Below are 19863 nucleotides of genomic sequence, written 5' to 3'. Positions count from 1 at the left end.
TTTCTTGGCTTCTCTGCTTCAGTTTTATGACTGCATACAAAAGAAATCTAAACATTTTACAATGTTTTTGCTATGTACATTGAAAGAGTCAGGGATTTTCACGATCAGGGCACAAAACCATGTCTTGCTTTTATTTCATCTTCCCTAATAGTTCCCTTGGCCACTGCTCCTGTAGTTCAGGAAATATTGGTCACCATGATGGTCTACAACTGGTGTTGCATAGTCTGTATCTGAGGGTTTCCTTGTTATCAATTCCTGACCAAAGTGTCTAGATATCACAGTTGTTCTACCCTAATATCCACACCTACCCCCAGCAACATTATCCCTGGGTACCGGGCTTCTGGGATTTTCCCCATCCTCTAAGTTCCAAATTACTTTCTCAGCCAGATATATTTCCTGTCTGAAACTGTGCTTCTGATCTTAGCTTAACTTTGCTTCTGATCTTGCCTTGAAGATTGAGACTTCCCCTTGCTTTCTACCAGCTCTTACCCAGGACAGACATAAATCTCATTTCCTCCTTGCTTTATGAGCCACACTGCAAGCTAAGGCTGTCTCTTCTATATCCAAGATCAGTCTTAAATAACCTATTCTTGGACATAGGTGAGCACTCACAAAATCTATTTGATTCAATTTGATCCAATTCAATTTAATTCAATACAATTCAAGTACTCTGGGCATTTGCTTTAGGATTAGTCCCACATTCAGCACTATTTGTCCATTGACCAAACAGGATAAAAATGCATAATAAGGATAAAATATCACATATCAATATAAATATTCTGTCTTTCTGTTCCTCTCAACTTTAAATAAACTCCACTTATCTATTTTATTTCCCTTCCCCTGGAACAAGCTATCAGGCTTTTTAAGAGTCCTTGTCACATAAATGCAAGTATCTGGTTTGAGGTATCACCAGAGATCTGACAACTGCTTTGGAAACAGAGTAATAGCACGTTTTTCCCATGGGAGCCATGGGCAATTTGATTCATTTCACATATTTGTGAGAGAGTGTGTATGGATGGGGTGTTTGCCTCTAAAATGCAGCTGACAATGAGTATTTGCAAAAATTAAACTGTCTCTATCAGTGCACACCAAATGTCATGTCAAATTTCACCTCTTAAACCTTGCTCCTGCTTTGTGGGCAGTGGATGTAAGAAGTGGCATATGCACACATCCATACCCATCTGCCCACACTCCCACGCTCACACATTTGGAATTTGCTCACAGGTTGCACGCTGGTAAATACAAGGCACATCTGCCAAATGTCTGCACCAGTGACATCTGATATTCTTGTGCCAGTCACTTCCCCAGAGATGAGATTTACATAGCAACAGACCCAGCAGGTCCATTAAATTTCTCCTTACCCTTTCCTAGGTGCAGTGAGTGTCTGTTAAGAAACCCCAATGGCTCTATTTGCTTTTCTGAGTCATCACTTGCTCTTTCAGCTGGCTGCCTCACCAGTACTCCCTCATGCTTGGTCTCTCTCTCTCCCTCGGGACTGGTATGCATGGCCACGCATTGTTAAACATTCCACACTCACAATGAGGTTGGTGTGACAGCTGGGGACCAGGCGGAGATCTGTACTGTGGTGGCACTCATGCACCTGTTGTTGGTAGTGAACTTCTGGCTGCCATTCAGTCAGCAGCTGTTAACTACTAAGGTGCCAGGACAAAATGAAATGCAACCAAGAAGTCATGCCCCATCACAAAGGTATGGTCCTAGTCAAATACCTTATACTTAAACTGATATGATTTGGTGTGTCCCCACCCAAATCTCATCTTGAATCGTAGTTCCCATAATCCCCATGTATTGTGGGATTGACCCAGTGGGAGGTAATTAAATCATGGGGGCAGTTACCCCCATGCTGCTGTTCTCATGATAGTGAGTGAGTTCTCATGAGATCTAATGATTTTATAAGGGGCTTTTCCCTCTTTGATTGGTACTTCTCTCTCCTGCTGCCATGTGAAGAAGGACATGTTTGCTTCCCCTTCTTCCATGATTGCAAGTTTTCTGAGGCCTCCCCAGCCATGGAGAACTATGAGTTAATTAAATCTATTTCCTTTATAAATTGCCCACTCTTAGGCAGTTCTTTATTCCAGCATGAAAATGGGCTAATACAGTAAATTGGCACCACAGAAAGTGGAGTGCTGCTACAAGGATACCCGAAAATGTGGAAGCAACTTTGTAACTGGGTCACAGGCAGAGGTTGGAATGGTTTGGAGGGCTCAGAAAAAGGCAGGAAAATGTGGGAAAGTTTGGAAGTGATGCAGGATTTTTTGCTTCTTAGTTCAACTAAATCTGGTTTCTTGTCTCACAACCAGGAAAAATTAGGCATGAGAACACGTTGCAGGGTGAGAAGGGTGAAATTCATTAAGTGAAAGGGGAGCTCTTAGCAAAGAGAGGGTTCCTGCCAGCCAACTCCCACCTCACAGATTGAATACCAGGCTACCACAATGAGCTGAGCTGAGGAGGCCAAGCTGAGGAGCTGAGGAGGCCAAGCTCTTCTCCTGCATAAGACATGGATTCCTGGTGGCCCCACCCCATTCCCACAGCGCATGTGGGCCTCCAGTTAATTTTTGGGATGCCCAGGCAAGCCCCCTGTGCAGGTTCCTTTAGCTGCACAAAATCATCTGGTATAAACACTTGTGGGACAGGTCAGAGATTCTCTGGGGACCCTTCCTTGTCTGCCCCCTGCCTCTACCAGAACCTCCTAGAGACTTGTTTTATGGCTTTGACCAAAATGCTGATAGTGTTATGGACAATGAAGTCCAGGCTGAGATGGGCTCAGATGGAGATGAGGAACTCATTGGGAACTAATGTAAAGGTCACTCTTGCTATGCTTTAGCAAAAAGACTGGCAGCTTTTTGCCCCTGCCCTAGAGATCTGTGAAACTTTGAACTTGAGAGATGATTTAGTATCTGGCAAAAGAAATTTCTAAGAAGCAAAGCATTTAAGAAGTGACACAGCATAAAAGTTTTGAAAATTTGCAGCCTGACAATGCAGTAGAAAATAAAATCCCATTTTCTGGAGAGGAATTCAAACATGCTGCAGAAATTTGCATAAGTAACAAGGAGCCAAATGCTAATCAACAAGACAATGGGGAAAATATCTCCAGGACATCTCAGAGAACTTAATGGCAGCCCCTCCTATCACAGGCCCGGAGGCCTAGGAGGGAAAAATGGTTTCCAGGACCAGGTCCAGGGGCTCCCTGCTGTGTGCAGCCTAGGGACTTAGTGCTTTGTGCTTAGCAACTCCAGCCATGGCTAAAAGGGGCCAAAGTACAGCTCAGGCTGTGGCTTCAAAAGGTGTAAGCCTCAAGCCTTGGCAACTTCCACATGGTGTTGAGCCTGCAGGTGCACAAAAGTCAAGAATTGAGGTTTGGGAGCCTCTGCCTAGATTTCAGAGGATGTATGGAAACTCCTGGATGTCCAGGCAGAGGTGTGCTACAGATGCACAGCCCTCATGGAGAACCTCTGATGGGGGAGTGGAGAAGGGAAATCTGAGGTTGGAGCCCTTACACAGAGTCTGCACTGGGGCATGGCCTAGTGGAGTTGTGAAAAAAGGGTTGCCATCTTTCAGATCCCAGAATGGTAGATCCATTGGCAGCTTGCACCACATGCCTGGAAAAGCTGATAACACTCAATGCCAGCCTGTGAAAGCAGCCAGGAAGAGGGCTGTACCCTGCAAAACAACAGGACTGGAGCTGCCCCAGGCCTTGGGAGCCCACTTCTTGCATCAGTGTACTAGGATGTGAGATATGGAGTCGAAGGAGATCATTTTGGAACTTTAAGGTTTAATAACTGCCCTATTGGATTTCAAACTTGCATGGGGCCTGTAGCCCCATTTTTGGACAATTTATCCCATTTGTAATGGGTTTATTTACCCAATTCCTCTACCCCCATTGTATCTAGGCAGTAATTAACTTGGTTTTGATTTTACAGGCTCATAGGCAGAAGGGACTTGCCCTGTCTCAGATGAGGCTTTGAACTTGGAGTTTTGAGTTAGTGTTGGAATGAGTTAAGAATTTGGGGGACCGTTGGAAAGGCATGATTGTGTTTTGAAAAGTGAGTACATGAGATATGGGAGGGGTCAGGGACAGAACGATATGGTTTGACTGTGTTACCACCCAAATCTCATCTGGAATTGTAGTTCCCATAATCCTCACCTGTCATGGGAGGGACCTAGTGGGAGGTAATTAAATCATGGGTGCAGTTACCCCCATGCTGCTGTTCTCATGATAATGAGTGAGTCCTCACAAGATCTGGTGGTTTTATAAGGGACTTTTCCCCTCTTTGCTGCCGTGTGAAGAAGGATGTGTTTACTTCCTTTTCCACCATGATCGTAAATTTCCTGAGGCCTCCCAAGCCATGCAGAACTGTGAGTCAATTAAACTTCTTTCTTTTATAAATTACCCAGGATCAGGCACTTCTTAATAGCAACATGAAAATGGACTAATATTTAAACCCTACCATTAAAACTCTTCCCTTGGAGAGTCACTGTTCACCTTAGCCTATTCATGACACTGATAATGTTTGCAATAAAAATCTGTTTAACTTTTTTTGACATGTGTCCTCCAAACATCTTGACCTTGGAACTCCTTACCTTCCACAGATAGCTCCCTAAGTATATGCACATACATAAACACACATACATGTAGCACCCATTAACCAGAATTCTGGGCAAATAATTCTTACTTGCATTTTCCTAAAGCTAGTTTTTCTTGATTACTTGAGAAGCATATATTATAGTAGCTAGAGCTCATGGCCTATCAGAGTGACCTTCAGCAAGTTTTAAAATAGTGACTATCTTAAAAAGTTGTTGCAAAAGTTCAATATAACAAAAGAGCTAGAAACAACGTCAGGTTCCTTGTAAGCAGGTAATGAAAATTAATTATTGTTAATTCCTATGTAGACTATATTTTTGGAAGTCCTAAATTATTCTTGTTAGTCACATTGTTTATTTTTTTCCTACATAGTCAATTTTAAATATTTCTCTTTTTAAAGCTTCTGCCAAAATGATGTTTCTTATCAGTGTTAAGTCTAGGATTTATTTTTTGTCAGCAAGGTAACCAATGCAGTGACCTTCTGCAAACCAGCCATAGATACATCTTGCTCTGACTCCAGCTGAGCTAAGCTGGGCCTAGAGCAGTAGGACCCAGCTCCTGCAGTGGCACCTAAGTTCCTCTTTACTAAACTTGCATGTTTTTGGGAAAATAAAGGAGGGGATATCTAAAGCTCTGGACAACCTTGAGAAGCTCAATTTTTGCTGCCCTAAAGAAAGTGTAAGGATAGATATTTAATGGAGCTGCTGCTGCTGGGTCTGTTGCTCTTGTAAGTCCTTCCTCTGGGGAAGTGAAGGGTACAACAATATCGGATGTCAGATTTTAAAGGAAGGGAGTATCTTCATCTTCTCTCCTGAACCACTAATTGAGATTATCCATTGCTTGCTGCCAAAAGAAAGACATAAATAGAAACAAAACTGAAAGTAAACAATAAAGCAAACAAAAATCTGCAAACAATGAAACTAAATCAAATCCTCCAAGTGTAAACTCTGGGCTTAACATGCCTCCTGTTGTGTTTTGATATTTTTGGTGTCATAAAAAAGTAAACAGGCTATTTTATTTCCAGGGCCTTATAAAGCCAGATGGTAGGGGCCTTATCTAGTCTTTGGATACTTCTGGTATCCTCCATTGGCTTAAGCCAGATTTAGACTCACCTCATACTAGGTAAAAAAAAAAAAAAGCGTTCTAAACATATGAAAATAGAAGCAGAATGGCAAGGCCTGGACTGAGATGAAGCAAGTGGCGCATTTGCATTGTCTGAAAAAGTTTAAAGGGTGCCAAAAAACTTAGTAATTGAGGTAAACAATATTTTAAAGCAGTATTTTTAAAAAATGAATGCAAAAAATTGATGATGAACAAAATATCAAAATTTTAAATAAAGGCAAGATCAGCATTACTGAATATTTCTTTTACCTTAGACTCTAAGACAGTTAGGCAAAGCACTGTGGGATGGAATTCGAATGTAGGAGTGATAGGAAAAAATTAGGTCAACAGTAAAAATTAATTGACAATTTCCATTAGACTAATGTTTTTCAAGCTGAGAAAATTCTAAGAAGCTATATCTGACAGCAAAAATAGTTACTGAGAAAAATGTATAAAGTAACATCTTCCTAATTGTCTTAGCAAGCAAGATCAACATACATACTTTTTGCAAAGCAAAAGGAGACAGTGGGGTAGTGGAAAGGAAGATTTATTAGATACCTGTTGTTACTTTTCATATGATCCTTTAAACTTCAAGATGTCTAGAACTATTTTTATTATCATTTGATTGCTAAGCAAATGGAACTTGGAGGGTAATGCTCAAATTAAAAACTTATATGGCAATAGAGCTAGAATTTAGCTTTAGAATTTGCTCTAAAATCTTTGGTTTTTTTCCTCCACTCTATTTTGTGTGTGCCTTGGCTTTTTTATTTGTAAAGTAGTAATGGCACTAATTCTTACCATTCGTCTTTAGTGCATAATGGTAGTAAATGCACTTTAAGCTACAAATACACAACAGAAATATAAAGTTTGTTTATTTTTTAATTAACTATTTTTTGAGCATCAGGAAGTCAACTATTTTTTGTCTGAAATATTGTGGGGTTGGGGAATAAGGAACCGGCCATTTTGATTTTAAGTTTCACAGATTTGCAAGTCTTAAACATTTGAATTGAGTAGTCTCAATTTTCCTTCTATTTCATGTTGGAAACAAAAATGTAGCTGCTTTATTTCTAGGATACACTGCCTTGAATTGATTACGGAGGCAGATAAGACATCATCTAGGCAACTTTCCAAATTTTTGCTGCTTCTTTGCTGTTAAGAGATTTGGTCCATAGGTAAAGATAAATCATCATATCTTAAAAGTTTCCCCCACCATTTTTCCTTTTTGTTCTTCACTTTACCAATACAACAGAATTTCTGCAGTAGGGTGACTGTCAATATTCCCTGGAGTGTCTCTTGAGTGAGTAGACAGACCTTACTTTAGACTTCATGACAGCTGGAAATGGATTCTGTGTTTCAGATGATGATCACTGGCTTTTCTGAGTTGGTGATAAGTTCATATACACAGCAGGATTCTGAGAAATGCTGCTTCAGTTGGATAATTTGCTTATATTTAAAGAACTTGTGACAGCATATTTGAAGTACAGTCTTTTATAATGAATGTCTCTGGTAGGTAGTTTATTATTTATGAATCTAATGACTTAAAATTTCATGATAAAAGATTTAGTGCAAGAGAATGTCTAGCATTGCCCAAATTATTACTAATTGGTTGCTAATAGCTGTTACACTGGTTATGTGTATAATTATGTAAAATTATACTGATGGCCTCAGGTGAGCCACTCTTTGGGAATGGAGATATATTTGAGCAAGCAGAAACAAACTCAGAATGCTCAGACAGGTTCTTTTAAATATGTTATCTCCCTTGACCCAAACTCTTTAAGTTGAAAAGGAGAGTTCCTATGAAGGTCTAATTTTTGATGTTGTTTTGGAAATATATCTTAATAGGAAGAAGTATAGCAAACTTGGTAAATGGTTAAAAGTGTGGGCATCAACATCAGATACCCTGGCTGTACATTTTCGCTTCTTTACTTTCAAGAACATCTACTGTAACTTTGGACAAGCAATTTTACCTCGGTGATACTTGCTGACCTCACATAAAAAATACAGTTGGCTGAGTGTGGTGGCTCACGCCTGTAATCCCAGCACTTTGGGAGCTGAGGCAGGCTGATCACAAGGTCAGGAGATCGAGACCATCCTGGCTAACACGGTGAAACCCCGTCTCTACTAAAAATACAAAAAATTAGCCAGGCGTGGTGGTGGGTGCCTGTAGTCCCAGCTACTTGGGAGGCTGAGGCAGGAGAATGGCGTGAACCTGGGAGGCGGGGTTTTCAGTGAGCCAAGATTGCACCTCTGCGCTCCAGCCTGGGCGACAGGGTGAGACTCCATCTCAAAAAAAAAAAAGAAAAAAGAAAAAAATACAGTTATGATATGTAATTAATAGTGTTGTTGAGAGAACAAATGAGATCATATATATGTGGTGGAAAAAATATTAATAAAGAAATGCTCAGAGATGTTGTCTCCCCACCCCAGTCTACCAGAGAGAATGCTTTCATTGCTAACCCAGCTTTCAAGTCTTAGATTCCTTCTGTATAATCTGTCTCTGCCAGAGAAACCTTTTGTGATGCAGTATAATCCAAAAGAGATTGAGCCTAAGACTCAGGAGGAACATGGGGAGGACTTAGCAAAGAAATGAAGTCAACAGATATAAAAGAAAAAAGAAGTAGGCAAGGAAGGAGAGTGTAGAATGAGAGTCTGCAGAACGTAGGGATGCCAAGAGCTAAGAAAGTAATAAAAGTAGCTACCAGAAGCTTGTATTTGTTTTCTTTGAGGGATTGGAAAAAAGAATTGGGCTTCTTATTTTATTTTATTTCATTTTGGACTGTTCTACTTTGAAACTTTGCATATGACCTTACTAAGGAACCTATTTAGATGTCCTAAATTACATATGATTAGACATGTAAAGTGATTATTATTGAACATGGCTCATAGAAAATCCCAAATAAACAAGAACTTTTATAATAATATAATGATGATGGTTGTATCTGGAGTAAAATTCCAGCAAAAACTTCACTGAATAGGCATGTCTTATGAACATATCATTAGAGAGACTTGTATAATTGGAGCACTTAGAAAAAAATGGATATTTTGTCATCCCTTCCTTATGTGGATCACCTCAGAAAATATATTTCATTAGAAAAAATATTGGAGGAGCTTTCCATTCCTAATGAGATAAAAAATTAACATGAGCTACTGGCCTCTCCCTCAAAATGAACCCTGGAGAAATTAGAAAAGTAAAGGAATGAGAGACATTTTGGGAAATGTGAGGCAATTATCATGCCTTGGTTTATGTGTGTGTGTGTAGACGTGTGTGAGTGTGTGTATGCGTGTGTGTGTGTGTGTGCATGTGTGGTGTGATGGAATGGTCTGCGGACTTAAGGCAGTTGAGGAGCTAGACATTTAAGAGTCTATTTCTTGACCACTTCTCACAGAAATTGCAATGGCCATGCTGTTGGTATTGAGTGGTCAATATGAAAGCAGCACAAAAAGACTACTAGGATGAGGGTTGATGAAAACAATTCTTTAGTATTTACTACTTGAGTCCCTTTCCTCCAAATCTCATGGGTGGTGGATTAGAACTATGAAAAATACTTCTTTATGATATTCTTTATTTTTCTCTAAAAGTTTAAAGGTGATCTCCTGACTGACAGGGTTGCCTTTGAGAGTGGCAGAGAGAGGAACACACAAAGTCATTCTGTGGAGTCTTGTACCTATTTCTTGCCCTCAGTTAGGATGCGGACCAAGGCCAGATCTTTGACCTATTACATTGTACATTACCATAGAACTGGCACCCCAGACCAATATGACTAGACACCTGAAGCTTATAAATACTTTACAAAAAAAGAAAACTTTAAATGTATGGCTATTTAAAATAAATACAAAAAATATAATTTTAAAAGGGGAGATATTGGCAATATGAAGTTAGGAAGTTTTAAATTAATACAACTAGAAGTATTTTGGTATCAAATACTTAGTATATAAAATAAAATGTTCAATAGATGATATAATTTCCAGAAAGAACACCACTGAAACATGGATTGGTAAGGTGAAAGATGTGATGAAAGAATTATTTTAGAAGATAGCAGGACATGATAAAAATCAAACATAAGATAAAAGGTAGGAATTGTTGCAGTAGAAGTGCCAACAACTGATGACTAAGTTCCAGAGGAGTCAAAAATGGAGGATTGGTGTCAGTGATTTGTTACAACCAGTAAAACATGGCAGAAGTAGCACTTCTTGTATCTTCTGATGCTAAGTCAACAGAAGTCTTGCAGGTTCTATCTTGATCTCTTTGAATGCCTGTGCTCTAGATGTTCCCTCTCAAAAACCAGTCACCATCTGAGAGAGATATTCAAACCTCATTTAAGAGCTCTGGTCAATTGTTCCAGTTGATCTCAACCTTTCAGCAATCTTCTTGTGGTAGCAGATCTCTCAGCCACAAATCTGTCAGCCTCCAGCTGTTGGTCACTGTCAGCTGATCTCATCAACCCAGTTAAGTCTCCAGACATTATGAAGTGGAGAAGAACCATCTTCATTGTACCCCTCTTGAATTTCTAATATGTAGAATCTATGAGCATAAAATTTTGAATTGGTTGTCTTTGTTTTTGCCACTATGTTTTAAGACTATTTATTATGCTATAGGTAACTGGAACATTTAATGTGTTCTTTATCAAGAGGTACTTTTTGCTATAATATAAAGAAACTCAAGTAGGCCCAATTTATGTCTTTCATATATTCATTCATTCACTTGTTCTTCAAATATTTGTTAATCATCCATCATTTATCAAGTGCTATTCAAAGTAATGAGGATACAATAGCTAGTAAGACAGTCACAATAGCTGAACTCATGAAAATTACAGCTTTCTTCTGAATTCTTGGAGGAACAGAACTTGTATTCAAGTTAAAGCCATACATCCAGGCACAAAGAAACAAGTATTTATAGTTAATACAACATTTCATGCCATATAGTCATAGATCAAGTAAATTCAATCATGAATGAAGGAATAAAATATATGAATATTGAAATGCCTGTATACTAAAGCTTCTGTGAATATATACACACACAAATATATAGCCTTCTTTAATATGTATATCATATACAATGAGTTAAATGTTTTATTTGAATTATGACAAAGCCTTTGATCAAGAGCAAATGATTCTATCTAGAATAGTACTAATGAAGATGATTTTTGTTTCTCAAACAGCATGATCAAGATCAGCCATGAACTCTGGAAGAAAATTCTGTAAAACTACTGAGATTCAAAGCGTTCTGGAGCTGACATTAACCTTTGAGCTTGCTGACTCCAACCCCCTTATTTTACAGCTGGAGCAACTGAGCTCCAGCAGGCAGTGAACCAGATGGGTCATGGTATCAGCAGTGGTGCAGAGCAAGCTAAACTCTGTGAGGTCGGCTGAGGTCCTTTGTAACCCAGAGGGATCCCGGCATGAATTTTAAATCCTCTCCTCAATTCTGGCATCAGTTCTAGTATCCATATGTCTGTGCATACATAGAAGCTGAGGCAGAGAAACTCATGAGAATTGCCAAGGCCCTAGAATCCTGAAAACAGTTGCTAATATCCTGTTGCCATGACAACCCACTCAGGAAAGAGCCTAGGTGCCAGACTTAGATTTTTTTTTTTCTGGGTCCCAGAGGAGTACCAGAATGAGTTGATAACTCTTTTATTGCTACCTGGAGAGAAGCCTTTCCTGCCCTGTGTCTCTTCCAATGGCAGATCAACACTCCAGGGATGGTAACTGATGCAACTGTGGTTGGTTTCGTTTCTTTTAGAGACAAAGGACTCCGATGATTATTGTGCCATGAAAAATAAGGGACTTGTACAAGCTAACATGTCTATGAAAACATGTGATTTCTTTAGTCCCAACTACCTCCGCATTTGTGAGGCTCCTTGCTTTATTTTCCCCTACTTGTTTTTCACCAATGCATCTGCTCCTTCCTGCAGAGGAAATGTTTGTACCGTTCAAATGGTTGGACTATGAGTCACAGATTAAACAGGAGGGACTTTTCTGAATGATGCTGAGCAAGGCCTTAATTAAAAGGAAGGAAGAAATTCTGGTGAGTGGGAGCAAGGTTGTGTTGTTTAGAGCCATGCAAAGTGCCAGCCTCTCCCTAGGTAACCACTCGCCTTCTGGCATGAAATCATCCAAATTTAGGATACATAAAATGCATAGGATCTGGAAATTCTCAGAACTGCATCATGATGCCTCCAGAACCTGTGTACCTGAATGTTGGAGCAAGATAATGATTACTAACTCTCACTTGCTTCCTATATGTCAGACATTATTCTAAGCATTTTTATATTCTAACTCACTAAATCATCACAATAATTTAATAAAGTTGGTACTAGAGAAGTAAAGTGTCCTTCTCATGGACACCCAGCTAAATCAGTGGCAGTGCCAGCACGTGAATTCAGGAAGCCTACGCTCTGACCCATCATGCCAACCCACCTCTACTGATGTATGACAGTCTGGCTGGCTGGTGCTATATGGCATCATATGCCTTCATCATGACTTGTTGAATAGGCCACTACTTTCACATTCTTCTGCTCTATCCAAAATGCATTTGGCCATTATCTCCTTCTTTTCATATTCTACACTGCTGCCTTAGTTAAGATACTAATTCCTATTTATTTATTTATTTATTTATTTATTTATTTTTCTTGAGACAGAGTCTTGCTTTGTCACCCAGGCTAGAGTACAGTGGCACAATCTCAGCTCATTGCAGCCCCTGCCTCCCGGTTCAAGTGATTCTCCTGCCTCAGCCTACCAAGTAGCTAGGATTACAGGGGCATGCCACCAGGCCTGGCTAATTTTTGTATTTTTAGTAGAGACAGGATTTCACCATGCTGGCAAGGCTGTTGTTGAACTCCTGACCTCAAGTGATCCTCACTCATTGGCCTCCCAAAATGGTGGGATTACAGGTGTGAGCTACTGCACCTGGCCCTAATTCTTTCTTGACTGGGAAATTCAGCATCCACATATTGTATCTCCTTGCTTCCCATGTTGGTTTTGTTCAATCCATTCTCCACACTGCAACCAAGTGATTCTTCTAAAATGTATCTAAGACCTTTTTCGCTCTTTTTTTTTTTTTTTTTTTTTTTTGAGACGGAGTCTTGCTCTGTCGCCCAGGCTGGAGTGCAGTGGCGCAATCTCGGCTCACTGCAAGCTCCGCCTCCCGGGTTCACGCCATTCTCCTTCCTCAGCCTCCCGAGTAGCTGGGACTACAGGCGCCTGCCACCATGCCTGGCTAATTTTTTTGTATTTTTAGTAGAGACGGGGTTTCACCATGTTGGCCAGGATGGTCTCGATCTCCTGACCTTGTGATCGGCCCGCCTCGACCTCCCAAAGTGCTGGGATTACAGGCTTGAGCCACCGCGCCCGGCCCTTTTTCACTCTTATTTTAAAATCCTGCAACGATTTTTTTGTCTTCCTGCTGGTTCTCAAATATTTAGCAGGCTATCCCTGTGTCTTAAGCACACTGCTGCCACAGTTAGGTTTTTCTCTATTGTAATTGTCTATTTGGTCTAGCTTAATTGTGCCCTAATCCAAGACAGAGCTTATGATTTTATCATTTTCTCCACTCCCTAAAACACCTTTTTGCATATGGTAAATGTGAAATAAGGCAAAGAAAGTTGAGTTAATAGTTATTGAACTAAGATGAATAGTTAGGCCTTGGTCTCCATATTAAGAAGCTGCCATGATATACTTCTGTTGCAGCTTACCCTATATGTGAAATTACCATTATAAAGCATGTATTCATCTCACAGAAAAATTAAAGAATATGAATCTGACAGACACAGTTAGTATATACTACTCTGGAGAAAAAATTTTCTGAATCACAAAACAAATTGCTTTCAGTCTCAATCCAGAAATCATCGTCAGAAGTATGTTTTTGTTTTTGAAAATTAGTATCTACCTTTTCTTTAAGTACCCAAAGCCATGCTAATTCTACTGGGTGAGCATTGGTCTCATCGCTTTTAATGCACATGATCCATTAATGTCACGTGTCATAATACACCTTGTTAGGGAACATTGTTTTATAGTCTCAGTCATAATCAGCCATATTTGTCGATCATACACAGTGTTGAGAACAATGTATTAGAAAGTTTAGTGCAGAATGCACAGGAAATGCCCCAGTGTCCTGAGGAGAATTTCCTCAGTTCAGTTGATGGTACTTTCTTTCATCTAGCCATGTAATCTATCAACCTTGGGTCTGTCTTCCTCTCCCTAGAATCCATCCCCTCATCTCTACTGCTACTACTTCTGCCCTAGGCTTTGTCATCTCCTAGTAGAAACTGGAGTATCTTCCTCATTAGTTTCCCTGTCTCCTGTCTTACTTCTTCAAAATGCCTTCATAGTATTTTATCAAGAAAGCAAAACTTATCATGTCATTTCCTTATTTAAAACTCTGGACACTCTTCATAATCCAAGTTCTGCAGCCTAGAATTTAAAATCTCATATTATTTGGCTAACAGTTAAATTTACTGGGTGACAGGCACTGTTCTAAGTGCTTTAGTTCTCTTGTTGGCTTCTAAGGGTCTCCGTGTCTCCCCAGGAGACACTCCTAAGAGGGAAGTGCTATTTTATCACTGCCTTACTTTCAACTTCAAAAACTTTGTATTCTCACTACATGTTGTACATATGTGAGGTACCTTATACTTCAAGAGATTTTGTGCATGTTATTTTCTCTGCTTGATATGACTTCCATTTCCTTCCCATCTCATTGTCTTAACTGGTTGCTCATCCTTTAAAACTAGTTACAGGCATATCAAAAATTACAGGCTCCAAAAAAAGCCTGTTTTAACCTCATCCATGTAGCCAGGCAAGGAGCCCATGTTCTATGTTTCCATGAAACCTTATATAAAATCTGAACATGATGTCTGTCATGATGAAATCCTCTTGTCTTTTTATGGACATATAATTGATCTAAGTCCCCAAGGACAGAGGCTATGTTTGATTCTGTACCGATCTTTGAATCCTTCTTACTTCCAGTGGATGTTCAATAAGTACCTATTGAATAGAATAAGTACTTCCCTGTATATTCATGTAAAATAATATTTATATATTCTTTTATGACCAAACTTTAGTTTATGAGTGACCATTAGGGATGATAAAATGGGCTTTACTCTCGCAGTTTCATATTTCTAATAAAGTTATGATGTCAGATATAGATATACTGTGGAAACAACAAGGGAAGAAAGAATAAGAAACCAGGAAAAAAATCAGAGAAAATTAGATATAATCTGAGCACAGGTGATAGCTGAAAACATGAGCAGTGAGCTAATTGAGGGACAGAATTTTAAGAAAGAAACTAAAGAGCCCTAAATAATACCTGGTTAGTGAGCCTGCTAGAAAGGGGATCAGCAAAGGAAAAGTGTTTATTTGTTGGCAAAAGCTCCAGGGACAAGTCAGCTCTTTATTGAGTTTGAACATAAGGAGAAGTACCCAAGAATGTAAGGCTTTCATCACATTTGTTTCATCTGTCACTTTATTTACTTTCTCTTGAGAATTTAAATGGAGAGAGATCTGAGCGAATTTGAAATTTGTTATTTTATAATGTTAAGTCCAAAGCTTCTAAATAGTTTTGAGAAATCATAAGGTCTGTTAGAGATTTATTTAGCACATTTTAAAATGTGCCTGTTTCTTACAGTTAAAGTCCCCCTTCTGTTTTCTACACATTACCAGCTACATTTGACCTTCAAATAGAAAAAGAAAATTATGACTGATACTTACAGTAGTTAAGAGATTTCTATACGACAAGAAATAATGTTGGACATTTTATATAGATGACCTTATCTAGTCCCCCAACTTTATCAGTGAGGACTTATTTAATCAGCAAACTATGTATTGAGCACCTATTATGTGCAGACACTCTCTAGCTGCTGAGAATACACAATAAGCAAAATAGATTCCAATTTTTGACCACATGGAGCTTATATTCTCATGGGGGAAAATAGACCATAAACAAAATAAATTAGTATAATATAACATATAGTATATTAGAATATTGGCAAAAATAATGAGGGGAAGTGGGATTGAAATTTCTTGGGGCAATGTTTCATTTCAAGTAGAATGATCAGACAAGGCCTTGTTGACAAGATGACTTTATTAGAGGCTTTGATGGTGAGGATGTATGTGGGAAGAAAATTCACAGCAGATGGAACAGCAAGAACAAAAGCTCTTCTAATTTAGGCTTTGAAAAGCAGTATGGAAGCCAGTGTGTCTGCAGTGTGATCTATACTCTCTAGAGGGTGGAGAGTATGAAGAAATAAAGTTGTAGACAAAAAAGGGAGAGAAGGTGAGCCAGGGAGGTGAGAAGGATCGTGGGGAGACTTAGAGGGCCTTAGAAGAAATTGTTCCTTTTCCCTGAGTGAGACAGGAAGGCTTTGACAGGTTCTGAGCAGAGATATGACCGGATTTGAGTGACATTATAGCAGGATCAGCATAGGAAACAAATGGTACCCAGGGAAGAAGCAGGCAGGAGTTTGAAGAAGTGATATTTTTTTCTGGAACAAAATGTATCAGTTGTGATGTGAATATGAACTTCCTGCTAATGGATATGTAATTTTGAGGCCAGTATGCTTGTGATATCCTACGCCCCGGCACCACTGATTACAATGGACTCCACTTGTTGCAAATAGACCATCACACACTAAATTCTCTTTTATTCCTTTTACATTAGACAACTGCAATAAAATTACTTCTATTGCCTCTGTTACTTTTTTTTATGATGTCAAACCAATGTCTTACATTATTAAAGAACTTAAAATACAAAAGTTTCATTCTGTGGACAGATCTTCAATTGCTATTTATTACTGCAAAGAAAGTACATCATTATTACTGGTAATGTAATACAGTCTAAGCCTGAGGCGACTTTGGTCAAGTTGACATTAAAATATGCCCTACTAATGTCAGTCATATTTGCTTACTGATACGTTAATAGTTAAATATTGTTACTGTGAATATTCACTTGGCATCAAAATAATCACAAATGCCAATCAAACACAGTCATTGAAGTTATGAGATAATCTCTGCTAATTGGTTGATCAAACAGATGATCCAGTATATGCCTTTATATCTTTGTAAATTAAATTCCATCTATAATACAAAATTAAATAATAATCTCAGTTAATAATATAATAAATATCTTAGTGGTCCTTTTAATAATAAAAAAATGGTCATCGCTTTTTACCTCTCAAGAAGAGGTTGATATATTAGTCATCTATTACTACAATGATGCTATGTAACGAACTACCTTCCAACTCAAGAACTTAAAGTATAATAAAAAAAAAAAAAAGAAGGAAAAGATATAGCCCCCCTTCATTCCTGGAGCTGTTGCAGCTGTGAGTCTACTGATGAAGACAAGACTTAGCAAGCTTGGCTCTTCTTTGAGCAGGCCTTTGAGTTAGCTGGGGGATAAAGACACTGTTCCATGTGTCTTTATCTTCCTTGAACCAGTGGGATAGCCAGGGCACATTCTTCTCAGAGCAATGGCAGAGGTGCAGAAGAGCCTGGACAACCTCAAAAGTATATTTCCAGCAGGCATGTGCCACAGCTGGCTATATTTACTTGTAAGACCTGATTGTTAAATGTTCAGCATTTTCTGAGGTGGTTATTAAACACAGCCATTATTAAAATTTAAATTACATAAAGGTATAGATACACACATTATATTAAAAAAGAAAATAATAAACATTAAAAACTCACCACTTCCTAATTATTTTCTACATTATTTTAATCTGGGATCTTGAGGTCATTTACATCTAGTATGTCTATACAGTAGAGATATTATAACATGATATGTTACTGTGCATCTCTTTCCATCTCCACATTTACTAATGTCTCATTGTTAACATGAAGTTGGCTGTGGTGAAAGTATTTATACCATGAATATCATCAAATGTGAGAAATCAGGAACTTCTTCATCTTGTTTAACTGATTCTCAAACCAAGCTCTTTAATAACTGGAGAGCCAGTTGTTACACATTTTTAAGCACACCATTCATTTTGAGCCTTTGCTCACATCAGTTCTCCAAATATCCTATTGATCAAAATCAAACAATGGTGAAATACACTCTACCTTTAGTGAAAGACACTGCAATATTACAAGACAAGGTGAATCTACAGGGAGGGCTGAAGAATTGAAGCTAATAATTCAATCTACCATAGTTGGGAAAAGATACAAAAGGCATATATAAATAGGGAAATCAGTGTTTTATGTATGTGAATGAATTAGTATATATTACTTTGATTTTTCTCAAAAGCAACATTTTTTTCTTCATTATTTCAAACATTTCTCAAAGGAAAACAAATAATTTAAAGTGACAATTTGAATTACAAAATAGATTATCTGTTTGTATTTATAAAGTGTTCATTAATTATGATGGTAGACAATTCAAACAGGCTAGAATGAGTTTCTTAGTCATGATTCCTAAGTTCTAACAAGCACAATTCATAGTAAAAAATTATTCCATTTTGAATGTATCATATTATCCCCAATCCATGATTTTTTCAAAGTACTAAAAAGCTGACATGGGCTATATGAGAGAACATTAAAATTTAACATTAAGAATGTTGGTTAATAGTCTTACTTTCCTTGTGTGCAGATTTGTCTGTTCACTCCCAGCTGCATTGAAAATGTTTTCTGAACAAAGGGAGGAGGAGGACACCTTAAAGATTGCAGTGGAAGTCAAGGAAAACCATAATTTACATTTCAGAATATAAATGCCCCACGGAGGCCTTCTTCCCCTGCTGCCTGGAACTTTGATTGGCATTTCAATAGAATTCTACCAAATTGGAGGTTGGTCCCAGGAAACTCATCCTCATGGTTACCAATGACTGTAATTCCAGGCATCTGATTTGGGCAAATAATATTTATGAGAACAGGACATTTAAAAAGTCGAGACAACTATGAAAGCCAATGAGAGTCAGAAAACCAACATAAGAAGGAGAATAAGGACGTGGGTAGTAAGGATTTGTGGGTGCTTCCTTCTGGAAAACAGATGTATTTCTAGTTAAAGTTAATTCTGCTTTTCTAATTGTTGATAAACTGGCAAACAGCAATTATTTGTGTATTTGTGTGGGCGTGTGTGTGTGTGTGTGTGTATCATATGTTTTTTCTCTCTCACTCAAAAACCCATCTTCTCCAGAAAGGATTATCTTCTATAATCTTATAAATTTAAAGCACTATAAAAATTGGATTATTTTGGATATAAAATTTCTAGAATTCTTGAGTATAAAATTTTATTTTGGATGTTAAATTGTAAAACCTGGACTCCTCTCTTAAAATCAGGGAAAAAAAGGAAAAAGAAATTGAGGTACCTCAAATTAATTATCAACTTCTCCCTCTCTAAATATAATAAAATTCTAAATCACCTTTTTTCTCTTTTCTCCAATTTTCAAAGCTTGTAGCAGGAGAATGAAAATTATACTTTATCTATTCTATTAGCTTATAACCTTACCATCCAATCAAACTTCCATTCTGGTCCAGAACCGTCCTTTCTTCCTTCTTACCGTTCTTTTCCCTCCCTCCCTCCGGCCCTCCTTCTTTCCCTCCTTCCTTCCTTCCTTCCTTCCTTCCTTCCTTCCTTCCTTCCTTCCTTCCTTCCTTCCTTCCTCCCTCCCTCCCTCCCTCCCTCCCTTCCTTCCTTCCTCATTCCCTGCTTCTTCTTATTTTTTCCTTCCTCCTTTCCTTCTGTTTGGCTCTTAATCATTTTTATGAAGATAAAGTAATGTGTGGTTTTATAAATATGAATATATAAAGGAAGATATAAGAAATTACAAGGATATAGCTGCTATGAGAAGTCCAGTGTACATGGTGAGAAAAAGAAATCTAACATTTCCCCTCAAGAGACTAGCCAATTGTATTAATAGACAAGTGTATTTGAATCTGTTCTGATCTCAATAATTTAAAGTGTGAAATTTAGCACATAGACCATTTCCAGTTATTTACGAGTTTTTCTCTATTGGGCTTCTAACATTTACTCATTTTTTCTCATGCCAGTATTACATAGGACTAATTATTATAGCTTTAGTATAATTCTTTTTTTCCTTGCAGGTACAAATATTCTATCATTATAATATTCTGAACATTTTCTTGAGTTTTTCCTTTACTTTTTTGGCAGATAAATGTTATAATATCCATACCAAAAATCTTTAAACATTATTTTAAGATTTAAATCATAATTAATT

General features: G+C 38.1%; 1 long non-coding RNA gene across 1 annotated transcript in view; it reads left to right on the top strand.

The window, feature by feature from the left end:
- The first annotated feature begins 1555 nt into the window (after positions 1–1555).
- Positions 1556–19863, top strand: part of LOC109026193 (uncharacterized) — a 519202-nt gene continuing 500894 nt past the window's right edge. Inside the window, exon 1 of the long non-coding RNA XR_002005155.2 lies at positions 1556–1707. This is a non-coding gene — a long non-coding RNA (uncharacterized lncRNA). The remainder of the gene's footprint in view (positions 1708–19863) is intronic.

Source organism: Gorilla gorilla, chromosome 2 (assembly GCF_029281585.2).
Source record: "Gorilla gorilla gorilla isolate KB3781 chromosome 2, NHGRI_mGorGor1-v2.1_pri, whole genome shotgun sequence".
Classification (NCBI taxonomy): Eukaryota; Metazoa; Chordata; class Mammalia; order Primates; family Hominidae; genus Gorilla; species Gorilla gorilla.
Note: the sequence above shows the minus strand (reverse complement) of the source record. Positions and strands in the feature narration are given on the sequence as shown.